This window comes from Lontra canadensis, unplaced genomic scaffold (genome assembly GCF_010015895.1).
Source record: "Lontra canadensis isolate GAN:19392208 unplaced genomic scaffold, GSC_riverotter_1.0 scaffold9, whole genome shotgun sequence".
Classification (NCBI taxonomy): Eukaryota; Metazoa; Chordata; class Mammalia; order Carnivora; family Mustelidae; genus Lontra; species Lontra canadensis.
In genome coordinates this window covers 33709488-33721987 of record NW_022631003.1, presented here as the reverse complement: position 1 = coordinate 33721987, position 12500 = coordinate 33709488, and the positions used below count along the sequence as shown (strand labels likewise).

Below are 12500 nucleotides of genomic sequence, written 5' to 3'. Positions count from 1 at the left end.
TTTTGATTTTGTTTTTCCATAATACATAAGAAGGAATGATTCTGGACTCAACATGGTTTGAGCACAGAATCTGGAGCCAAACTGCTATTTCTAGCTATACAGTATTGGCAAGTGATTTGACTTCTGTGCCTCAGTTTTCTCCTCTATAAAATGTGGGTATCAATAGTACTTATTTCATTGCTGTGTGTGTGTGTGTGTGTGTGTGTGTGTGTGTGTGTGTATTATTTGACTTAACATAATAAAGCACTCAGAAGAGGTCCTGGCACAGTCACCACTCTTTAGGTGGTGGTTGTTATTATTTACTCACAATAGTAATTTCATATTACATGCACTGGCTTTGTTCACAAGGTTTAGTTAAACCAGGGAATTAGCGAAATGATTTGATTCTGGTTTTCAGCAGTGCCTTTAAAGGTAAGAAGAAAAATTACAGGATAGATAAATGTACAGTTAGATACATTTACAACTAATCAAATGACATCCAGGCAAGTTAGTGTAAACTGGAAAGAAATCTTCAGCAAAATAAGAGCTCCGCTTTTGTCTATTTTATTTGTCAGTATTATCAACAACAAAACTAAGGTTGAAAAAAGTTTAAGCAAAACAAAAATCTTGGAGAAATAACTACTATACTGAGGAAAATTGTAGGATCACTCTTCAAAAAGATGGCCAAAATGAGTACATTTAAATTTAACAATGATAGATACAAAGCTGCTAAGACAAGCTGACACACTCTGTATGACACACACGTACAGTAAAAGAGAAATGGTTCTAAGCCGTTTAGATAAGGGTCTTGGTAGATCATGAATTCAGCATGAGTTAACATATTACATCACTCTCAAAAGAGTTTGTGTAGTTTTTGAGCAGCATTAATTAGTCACCTCAAGATGCTAGCAGCCTCACTCTCTGTAGCATGTGGAGCACACGGGCTGTTTTGATGCTGAGCGCTACAGCTGAATAAAAGAGAGGGTCTTGGGGTTGGCAACCAGAGTGAGGCAGAGTCTAGGTGATACATTCTGTGCCTGAAGCATCTGGAACAGAAATATTTCAAATAAGTGCCTTCGATTATTTGAAGGATTATCACCGAAGAGGATTTATACTTATTCTGTACAGGTCCAGAGGCAAAATGAAGTAGTATTACAGGAAGTTAGCTTTTTGGCTCAAAATGAGAAAATATATTATCACACATAAAGCTGTTTCATGGACTGCTTTGTGAGACACAGTGTTCCTTTTTTCTGGAACTCTTCAAGAAAAGTCTCTATAATGATTTATTTCATTTAGTCAATCAACAGCATTTATCGTTTTGTGACTTTTTACATGGCAGTGTATTAGTTTTGGTGAGTAAAATAATGAATCAAGAAGGACATCGCTGTTTATTAAGTGCTCACTGAAAGCTTGACACTGTGCTAGACACTTTGAAATACATTATCTCACTTCTTCTCATACAGGTAGTATATTACCATCCTTGCTGCAAACTCTTCTCATACCGCAGCCAGAGGGATTTTTAGAAAGTAAAAATATGCTCATGAAGTCCCTGTCTTAAAGACGTTAAGTCAGTTTCCCCCGCTCCTAAAATAGACAAGACTTAGCATGACCTAAAGGACTCTGGGTAAGCCCCATCTTAAATTCAGCCTCTATCCAGTCATGCACCTGGTTCTCAGGTGCTTCCACACCCATATTCCCTCTGACCACAGAGCTTTTGCACACAGTTTCCTGCACCTGGGAGCATGTTTCCCACCCATCCTGACCAGTTCACTCGGGCTTTTCCTTCAGAGCTAAGTTCAAATAGTGAATTGTTAGGGAAAAAATGAGAAAACATAACCTAACCCCCACCCTCCCAAGTATGTAAAAATCTATCATTCTTTCTCATAGTATTGTGCATGTCCTCTTCACAGCACTTACTTACTCTTTGTAATTTTATATTTGACAATGTTGCTGTTGCTGTTTATTGGATGCGCGTCTTTCACATTTGCTTGAAAGTTCCAGTAAGGCAGAACCTGTGTCTAATGTTGTTCATTTGAGGAAATGATAAAGCATGCTGACTATGACAACAGATTCTGGAACCAGACCACCTGGGTTTGAATCCCTGTATTGCTATTCCTTGCCATGTGACCTTCACGAGTCCTTAATTTCTTGGTACCATAATTTCCTTATTCATAAAAGGGGTTAATTAATAGAAGCTGCTGTGAGGATTAAATGAGTTCACACATGTAGAGCCCTTGGAACACTGCCTAGCATATAGGCATTCCATAATAAAGACTATTTTTTGTTTGTTGTTGAATCCCAGAGTTCTACACAAGGCCTGGCACACAGAAGATAATATTTGCTCAACAAATGAATGAATGATGAAACCGAGATGGCAGATTTAGAGATGGATCTTGCCTTCATACTTAGGACTCCCAGAATCCAAAGATGCTTGTTATGTCCTCCCACTAGATTACAGAGGAGAGGCAACAAAATGCTACAGGAACATAGCAGAGGAAGCAATGAATTTCACTGGGAGAATGAGTCGAGGTAAATTTGAGCTTACCTGTAAAAAAAATAAGTGAGATATCAATAAGTAGAAACAAAAGTAAAAGACGTTTTTGGTAAAAAGAAACACTGACAAAGACACTGAAGCAGTATTTAGAGAATCAAGAATAGTCTCAGGAGGGGGTACCTGGCCGTCTCAGTCACTAGTGCAGGCAAGAGTTGATCTAGGGGTCATGCACTCAAGTTCCACACTGGGGACAGAGCTTACTTTAAAAAATAATAAAATAAAAAATACTTTAAAAAATGAATAGTATGAGGTGAGTGAATCTAGGTTAAATTATAAAGGTGGTCATGAATAAATTAGCAAATGATCAACACAAATGCAAAGAAATGGGAACTTTATTCTGAAGAAAACTGAAAGTCATCCAAGCCTTTGTTCAAGCCACAGTCTTATGAGTTGTCCATTTGTTTTTTCTGTCTTATGTTTATGGAAGGATTAGACAGTTCACTAGAGACAAGCAATTATTTGAATTAATATTAAAATAGCCCAAACAAGGTATGATGAGAGCTTTGCCTCTAGGAGTGGCAATGGGAATAGAAAAGAAGGAATGAGAAAGCAAAACTAATTGCCCCCAAACAAGAGCTCTGTTGCGTTAACTCCGGTACATTCAAATGGTAGGATAGTATGCAGCCATTAAAGTACTGCATAAAAGATTATTTAACTACATGAAAGATTCTCACATCACCAAATAAAAAAGCAGCTCTAAAACCATCACACAGTATGATCAGTTTCTATACAAAACATATATATTGTTCATATATATTACATCTTGACTATTATACACATTTACTTTTTTAAAAATGCAAGACTGTATGCCAAAATCTTACTAGTCTTCTTCTTTGGTTAGGAGAATTAAAGTTGTGGTTTTAATATTATTTTCTTGTTTAGCTCTTTTTCCCCCCCCAGCATATCCCCAATGAACATGGAATCCTTTTGTAGGAAAAACAGACGAAAACATGACAAAACATATTGAAAAAAGAAAAAGTAGGGTAAAATGTCAACAGAAATTCTGGGAAGTAGAATGATCAAAACATGGAAACAGTTGCATAGGGACCATCAGGAGGAAAAGGGGGAGATTCTAAACTGATCTCAACATGATCAGGATATCACACCATTGGGACAGGAAAACACGACAGCATGATCAATTTGTCCCACACTACAGTAATAATCCTGTTATTCGGCAACAATTCAATGGCTTTGTTCACTAATCATACACCTTTCTCCTTTGCAAAGACAATGATTGTTATTGACATTGTGTTTTTTTCCCATCACTAGAATGCGGAACGTATATGAAGCAAACCAGATATCAGCTTTCACAGAAAAAAAAAATTGAATTGTAGAATTACCCAGGATCTTCTGAAGATTTACCAATGGAGGAAGCAACAGTCACAACCTGACAGCAACATAATATTAAACTCAGACATTGGGGCTTCAGACATTTTATTTTATTACTTTTTTTTTTTCTTTAGAGAGAGAGAGAGAGAGTGAGCGAGCATGAGTAGGGGTTGAGGGCGAGAGGGAGAAGGAGAGAGAGAATCCCAAGCAGGGTCCACAGTGAGCCTGACATGAGGCTCAACCTCATGTCCTCGAGACCATGCTCTTAGCCAAAACCAAGAGTTGGATGTTTAACCCACTGAGATGCCCAGGCACCCCAGATTTCGTCATTTTAAAGACTCTTGGGCAGTTTTAAATAGTAACAAACTCTGGCTTAAAATAATCAATTCTACCCAAGGATATTGTATCTAGGACTTTTACTTTGGATAGCTCAGAAGAGTTTGTGTACCATTTCCAGTAGAAAGACAACTCCAGAGGAATTATCTAATAGTATCAAATTTCATTAGCATAACTGATTGAGCTAAGACCAGCAATGGCAAATCACCTAGGAAAACATGGTATTCTAATAAGCTGATGTCTTGTTGTTTTCTGAGCTATAAACATGACATCTCATCATTAAATTTCATTCTTAAATATCTGCAAAGATAGAAAGATGCTGAGAGCATGCTAATTTATAACAAAGAGTATGAAGTGTCCCATTCAAAGAAAAGAATCAGTTTGAAAAAGCACAGATAGAAATACATTTTTTTCATATCTGTATTTTATCTGAGTGTTTTTATAAAATTAGGCATTGTGATTTTGGTGTTACTATCAATCTATATTAGTTTAAATATACATCTCTATCCTTGACCTCTCACCCTTTCTCCAGTTCCATTTTTCTCACTATCTACAGGACAATTACTTGGGCACTCCTTGTCTGAATCTATTATCACCCCTTCCTAGCATGTTCGTTGCCAAATATCCTCATTACCACTTATCCTTGAGGTTGTCTGCATTTGTTAATGGAATCTAGCATTGTCTTTCTGACATGAGAAAAAAAATCAACTGTGTCTCAGTCATCTGTCCAAAATGCAATCTCATGGAATATGAGAAACTACTCCTTGTGCAGTCTTCCATGCCTTAAGGACAAGCCAAGTTTGACTTTAAAATGGCCTATTAATATCACTACTTAGCAACAGAGTTTTAATGTAAAATCTTTCAGAAAAATCTTTACTACAGCAAAAGGAATATGTAACTTCTGCTGTTCTTATAGATTTTAATGGATTTTTAATCTACCGATGGTAGGCTGTAAATTCGAGCTCAAAGGAAACACAAGTGCAACTCAATGGGAAGTTTTATTGGATTGCTTACAGAGAATTATAGTTATGATCAAAAGCCAGGAGTGAACAAAGCCTGAATGCCTCTCTTCTCTTTTCAAGTGATTTGAATGCTTCATTTCTTCCTGTGTACTTCCTAAATTAGAATTTAAATGAATAAGGCAAAAAGTCTAAGTTAGGCAGCATGAGGATGAAGCATGAAAAGCAAAGTTTTGGAAAACTCACAAGTGGCAAAGAGCTCCCTGAATAATCAATACTTTGAGATATTTATATCCAAAAATTATTAACAATTTATTCAAATATGTTCATTCTTTGTAATAGCAAAGGCACCTATTATGTATAGACTACATGGAGAAACAAGATCAGTCAACTAACATTTATGTAATACTTAAAAGTTAAGAAAGAAAATACTATTTCCAAAACAGGGAGTGAAGGTTTTATAAAGAGTAAGACATTTGAACTTGAGTTAATAGTTGGCTACAGCATCAAGGACAGGGCCTGAGTATATAGGGTCTTGAATATCAATCTATTAAATTTAGATGTCACCCAACAGGTCATTCAGGGCAACATTAACCATTTTTGAGCAGGGCAGTTACAGGACCAGAGCAGTGATTTAGGAAGACTAACCCCTTTGTAGTGTGTACAATACATTATCATGGAAAGAACCTGGAGTTAGAGACACCAGCTAAGAGGTTAATAAAATGCTGCAGGTAAGAAGTGACAATGACACACTCCATTCTCTTCTAATGAAGGAGATGTGTAGTTATAGGAAATCGATTTCTAAAAATGATTTGTTGAAAATCACATTCCATTAGGTTTGATGATATTATATGATATATATTCTACAAGGAAAAAAAAAAAAACCCACAAACATTATCTACCAGGATAGAAATCCTAAATTGAATACCTATCTAAGTCTACCATATCCCATCTCATTTTTGCTACAATAACTTTTCCCCATATGAGTCTCAAAGCCTCCTCTTACTCCTTAGCAATTATTGAAAACTTCCTTAATAACAGGGCTTTCAGATAGCTGTTAGAACTTGAACTCTTATGATACTACAGACATTCAGCATCCAAAGTCTCTCTCTGACTTTTAATTTCCGAAATATAAGATGAAAGCATAACAAACAGGAACCTGTCTGTTCTCTAATACTTCAAAGGCCTAAAAGCCAGAGATCCATCCATATTAAATAAACCCTATTTGTCTTTTAAATTTATAAGTTTGAAACTCTGTGAAATTCTTTTTTTTTTTTTTCCTTTCTTGTAAGAGAGCTGTTTCTCACATTCATGTAATCAGCAATATTCAGGACATATATTCTTCCTTGAGGTGCTGTGGATAGGTGATCTCAGTCATCACCTCTAACATTGCACCAACTATGAATATAGTGCTAAATGGCAGATTGTTTCTTTTTTTTTTTTTTAAGATTTTATTTATTTATTTGATAGACAGAGATCACAAGTAGGCAGAGAAGCAGGCAGAGAGAGATAGGAGGAAACAGACTCTCTGCTGAGCAGAGAGCCTGATGCGGGGCTCGATCCCAGGACCTGGGATCATGACCTGAGCTGAAGGCAGAGGCTTTAACCCACTGAGCCACCCAGGCGCCCCAGCAGATTGTTTCTAAGCAAGGGCCCCAAGTGTGCTCTCAAGTCTTACATAGAAAGTCTCATCCTAACACCCAGTGGAAGCTTGATATTGCCTTCAAATGAAGTCTTTGTCTCTGGCAAAGCAGTCTATCAAAGTCCACAATTCCTTATTATAAATAGCTATTCTTTTTTAGTCTGTAGTCTTTGTTCTTATCCACAAATCTTTCATTTCATTTTTCAAGTCAAGTCATATTGTACTTTCTTTCTCATTGGCCCTATGTATTATTTTCTTTCTAAAAAAATTATGTAAACAGAATTTTATATACATATATATGTACACACACACTTTTAAACAGTTATTTATTTATTTTAGAGAGAGAATGTGGGTATATGTGGATTGGGGGAGGGGCAGAGGGAGCGACACTTCATACAGATTCCCTGATGAGCAGCGAGCCCAACTCAGGGCTTGATCCCATGACCCAAGAGATCATGAACCGAGCTGAAACCAAGAGCTGGATGCTTAACTGACTGAGTCACCCAGGCTCATATATGCATACATATACATACATATATGTTTTATAAAATCATGAAATCAAGACATTGCTGAAATATTAAGACATATTGAGACAAATTCCAATATTCAATACATTTCAAATACTAAGCTTACCAATGCAGATATACTATCCTGTTACTATACAACAGAAGAAGAAGGGCTTCTATTTATGACAGAATAAAAGGTATGATAATTAAAAAGAAGAAATTTAACTAATGATGTAATTACCTTGCAAATATCTGTTTCCTTTCAAGTAGGCAATGAGAAAAATAAAGCCCATGTATTATCCAACTGTTCTAGTCACAAATTTGTGCATCTTTTAGACAAAGATGAGAATTTTTGGAGGATGTCATAATCAAAGAAGTCAATAATGAAAACACAAAATTAAGCCTCAGTATCAGAAAACTAAGGAGAATTATAAAGACATAAATATTACTGCATAATTTCCCATATCGGGATAGGATCCACAAAAGGAAGAAGATCCTATTTTCATTTCTGAACATCAAGATGTCACTTTTGGACACACAGATATATGTATACAGATGAAGACAGGTATTAATCAAACTCTGATTCATAAATATCTATTAGGAGAAAAGAGAGGCCAGATGCAATGAATTCATTCCCACTATGAAGACAAAATATTTCCTAGAAACCTGTATAGGAATCTCTTCTTCTGTAGAGCCCCCTCTGGTTGATCTTATCCTCTATACTGAGAATATGGTCAAATGGGGGAAAAGGTGGTTTAGACATTGGAGGGATTTTAGAAACAACTGGGTTCTATCAAGCCCCAGGGACAGTCAATGTCAATGACATCATGTAATATCAGTGATATCATATATCTTTATGATTCAGATTGTATTTGAAGCCACTGTTGGCAGCAACACTCTTGGTTAGGTAAGCTTTGTATTTCATCCAAGATGCCATTGATTTGAGGACAACCCAACATTTCATGTATCACCAAGAAAAAAACAAACAAAAAAACCCCTCTGGCAATTAAATTATGACAAACCACAGATTTAAGATGCATCACAATCTCATATGTTAAAATGTGCTAAAATGTGTCTTAAACCAATAAATTTTGGTGTGACTTTCACACACAGATTACAGAAACTTTGAGGGGAGAAAGCTGATGGTTGGGAGAAAACAGAAGCAAATCAGGTAGGAAATAACCTTCCTTTGACTGACATAAAAGAGACGGAAAGAGAAGAAAATGAAGATCATGTTCTCAGAATTTATATAAATTCTCTCTTTTCCTGCTTTGCTTAAATTTAGAAAGAAGAAAAGAGGTGGCTAATATAAGACCTTAGAGCAAAAAAACCAAAGAGGATATGAGTTACTTCACTGTCTAACCCCCAAAGCCAGACAGACCTCATAGTGCTAGTAGCTGGGAGCATGCTTTTGTTTTTTAATGGAAAAGCAGTTTTAGTAACACAATGTTTGCATTTTGCTCTTTTACTGAGTCCACTTAGTTTCCATAATTTTTACCTCAGGTCTCTGTCATCAGTTTTTAATCTTGGTTAAAAATTTAGTCTCCTGGGACAATCTGCTACTGTTGCCAAGTCTCTGGGATGCTCACGGACAATATATCAGTTTGACTGCTTCCTACTGTCTGTGGATGGAGTTTCCAGTCATCGCACTCCACCCTTATTCCCTGGATCACCCCACAGCTAGACATTCAACACCAGTCCAGCAAGGTGTTCCCCTACCATGAGATCATCTGAGTCTTTGTACATATGAGCTTCCTCATATTACTAGGATCTGCTCTAGGAGCCTACTCCTTGTTGGTCATGTTCTCCCATACTCAGTTTTCTGTTTTCTGTAGTCCTGTGACAGTTCAGCCTTCTTTCTATTAGGTGGAGATATTTTCAGATTAATCAGGCATGGCAAGGCAGTATTAAAATCTTTTATTTGTGTATCTTATGTGTCCCAGATATGATAAAAAGATGAATTAGAGAAAATGCACAACTAACCAGTACTGGGAAGAGAACATTTCAGAGGCTGAATGGGGAAGGGAAAAGCTCTATCACATAGAACCCAGAGCAGGTTTAATCTCAAGCTAAGATTCCAGAAAAGCCATGAAAAGCAATTTATAATTGAGGATTATATATAAAATCGATCTGATAAAAGATAAATTATTTAGTGAGGAAAGTACTATATTTTGGTTTAGAGTTAATTTAAAAGGAAATTTATTTTCTACCATTTGTTTAAAACTGGTTAGGTGGGTAGGTCAGAATATTAGAATTATTCCTATTCACAAATAAAAAACTGGGACAAGGAAGCTACTAAGCAACTTACCATTTGGAAATGATAGAGTTTGTGAGAGCCAGCATTAAAAAGCAGCTCTTTTGACACATGGGCTTATGCTTTTCCTACCATATAATATTGTTGGCAGGGTAAGTTTTAAGATTAATGGATGAAATTTATGCTTGGGTTAGGACTCAATTACTTTGCTTTTTGTTTTATCATTTTTTGTTGAATAAATAAAATTATGACAAAACAAGAAAAAAATCACTTTCAACCCAGTAGGAATATAACAGGATAACTACTTGATACAGTTTGTTGTTGTTTTTTGGACCAAATCACTACCTTCGAAAGTAATACATCAAATGTGGTTCTTTTTAATATGGTTGGCATCCAATGAATGTTGATTTGAAAGAGTTTTATTTTTCTGTAGATTACAAAAAAAAATGATCCTGAGTGAAATATCTAATTCAAAACATGGCCATCAAAATTATGACATATCAAAATATTGCTCTTAAAATCAGATACATATCCTTCTGCCTTACAAATCCAAATTTAACATGCTTATCAATGGGGAAAAAGATTGACATTTAACATGAAAACGAACCATGTCATTCTCGGGCTTGAATGGAGCTCTACCACTTTTTACTTCTAAATGAACTCACATTCGGCATATTCTCCTGTGATTCCTCTCCAAACTCAGCAAGTGTCATCCATTTTCTTTGCCTTCCAGCAACTCCCTCCAAGATAAAGAGCAGGTACACTTGACCATATTCATAATTGCAGCCCATGTCAGCCACATATCTATTGCTCCTCTTGCCATTATTTCTTTTCATTCTTTCCTTTATACGTGTCCCTTAAAAAAAAAACTAAACTAAAACAGAGTATAAAAATATGGAACATAAATTATTAATGCAGGCTAAAGTAATATGCATCTAACAAAACATTTGTGTTCTATTATAGCACAGTCTAAAGAAGGTTAAAAGCACACAACAGCTTAAAACTGAGGAGAGATGTACCCCAAAACTCTACGGCTCCACATATCCAAGCAATTACAACAATAAAAACCCCAAACAAACAAATAAACAAAAACAAAACCTGCAGGAAGACATTAGGAGGCAGAATGTAATTACCCAATTTGGAAACTGACCAGGACACTGTGGTTAAAACCCTTCTTGCTACAAATGTTCTGAGGAATCTTTAATGACTAGAAATGGTTAGGACTTCATGTCCACACCTCATGTGAAAGATGATGACAACCAGCAGTTAGTCCTCCCTGCCACTACCCAGGGACTAGAGTCAATCCTGACTCAGAGAATAAAAGGCCACCTACAGAAATCGCAACCAACATTTGCTATCCTTGGCTGCCTTGGCTAACTGGTCTATGTGAAGCAAATTACTTAAATATCTAGAGTATCACTGCCATGTTTTAATAGAAACATACAGTGATAAAATTCCTCATCGTATATAGAATTATGAATTAATGCTATGTACACTATTTGAGTAAAAATTGTTAATCCTATGCTTTGATTAATATTGAGTAATGAATAGGTACCTATCAGTGAGGCATTAGATGCCTATTGTTTAATCTACATATGGTTACTATCACCCAAACTTATTTTTGCCTCTTATATTTTTTTAAGAAACTGACTCAAGTGCAGTAATTAAAATACATTACAGTAGTGCAAGTGAAATTTGGAAAACTGCCAACATTTTCAAGAACTTATAATTTTCTTTTTCAGAGGAAAAAGTAGTTTTGACATCTTTGTGCAAAACAGTCAGTAACAGTTACTTACAATTTCAGGAAAATCACTGTTTTAATCATGACCTTTCAGCTGTCCTTGATTGAAAAAAAATTGGCCACCTACAGAAATAATTCTGTTGGGCCCTCATCTCTCTGCTGATTGATGGCCTCATGTGGTTCTACATGTTCACAATTATAAATAAAACTATATAAAAGTGGCAGAGCTAGCTCCCATCTAAGTGGAATAAAACAGTTCTAATCGACAATAAAGAGGACTTTCTTTAAGTGACATCTTTTCCATATACCTGTATCAAAATCAAATGGCACATTTATCTTTGATTAAATGTGTGTTCTTTTGGTCACCATTCACTACAACCATTAATTTAGCATCCATTGTGTAAAAGACACCGTATTATACTCTGTCGGGGGTGATGGAATGTGGATAAAACAGATTCTGCAATAGAGAACCTATTATCTGATGAAACACTCAACCAACTAACATAATAAATATGGATACTCTGCATTCACATATGAAGATATCTTGCTTGCATACACATAAATATTGAGTGTGATTAAATATATTGATGTGAAAATATATATTTATACTTCAGCAACAATATCTCATCAATATATATTTAAACTTGTAGAAATATATGTATGTTACACTGGCAAACTTTTTAACTAAAATATTAGAAATCCTCGAGTGTTAGGATGGGAGTTTTTCAATAGAGATGAAAACAAAGACTCATCCTACTAGTTAAAGGTTTCCCACCTACTGTACAAGCAACAAAAATAGAGCTGGCATTCAGGACTCCATTAGAAGTTTATTGAAGCTCTGTGAGGTTGGAAAGCTTTTAGGAGTTCAGCATAAATCATTCAATACACTAAAAAAAAAAAAAAAAAGACTTAAAAAGATTTTCCCTTTGTATTCAATTTCTATGAGTGATCTCCAATTTACAACCTTATACTCGACCCAGAAATTGAATTAATCAATACAATTATCTCTTTAGAAATCTCTTTTGTCAACTACAGTAGTTCATGGAACAGAAAGGAGATTGAGGTTCCTTAGATGGTAGACTTGATGGCAAGATTCAGCTATACTGAGGGCCTGGCATGAGAAATGGGTGTGGTGTGGCTCTAATACTGTTTTGGGAAATTATAAAAATTAAGTGATCCTTATCTCTTAAACAAAAACCA

At 35.7% G+C, this 12500-nt stretch overlaps 1 protein-coding gene across 6 annotated transcripts in view; it reads right to left on the bottom strand.

Moving 5' to 3' along the window:
• The window catches only part of SOX5 (SRY-box transcription factor 5), a 976694-nt gene that overhangs the window by 617160 nt on the left and 347034 nt on the right, over positions 1-12500 (bottom strand). The gene's annotated exons all lie outside the window — the stretch shown is intronic.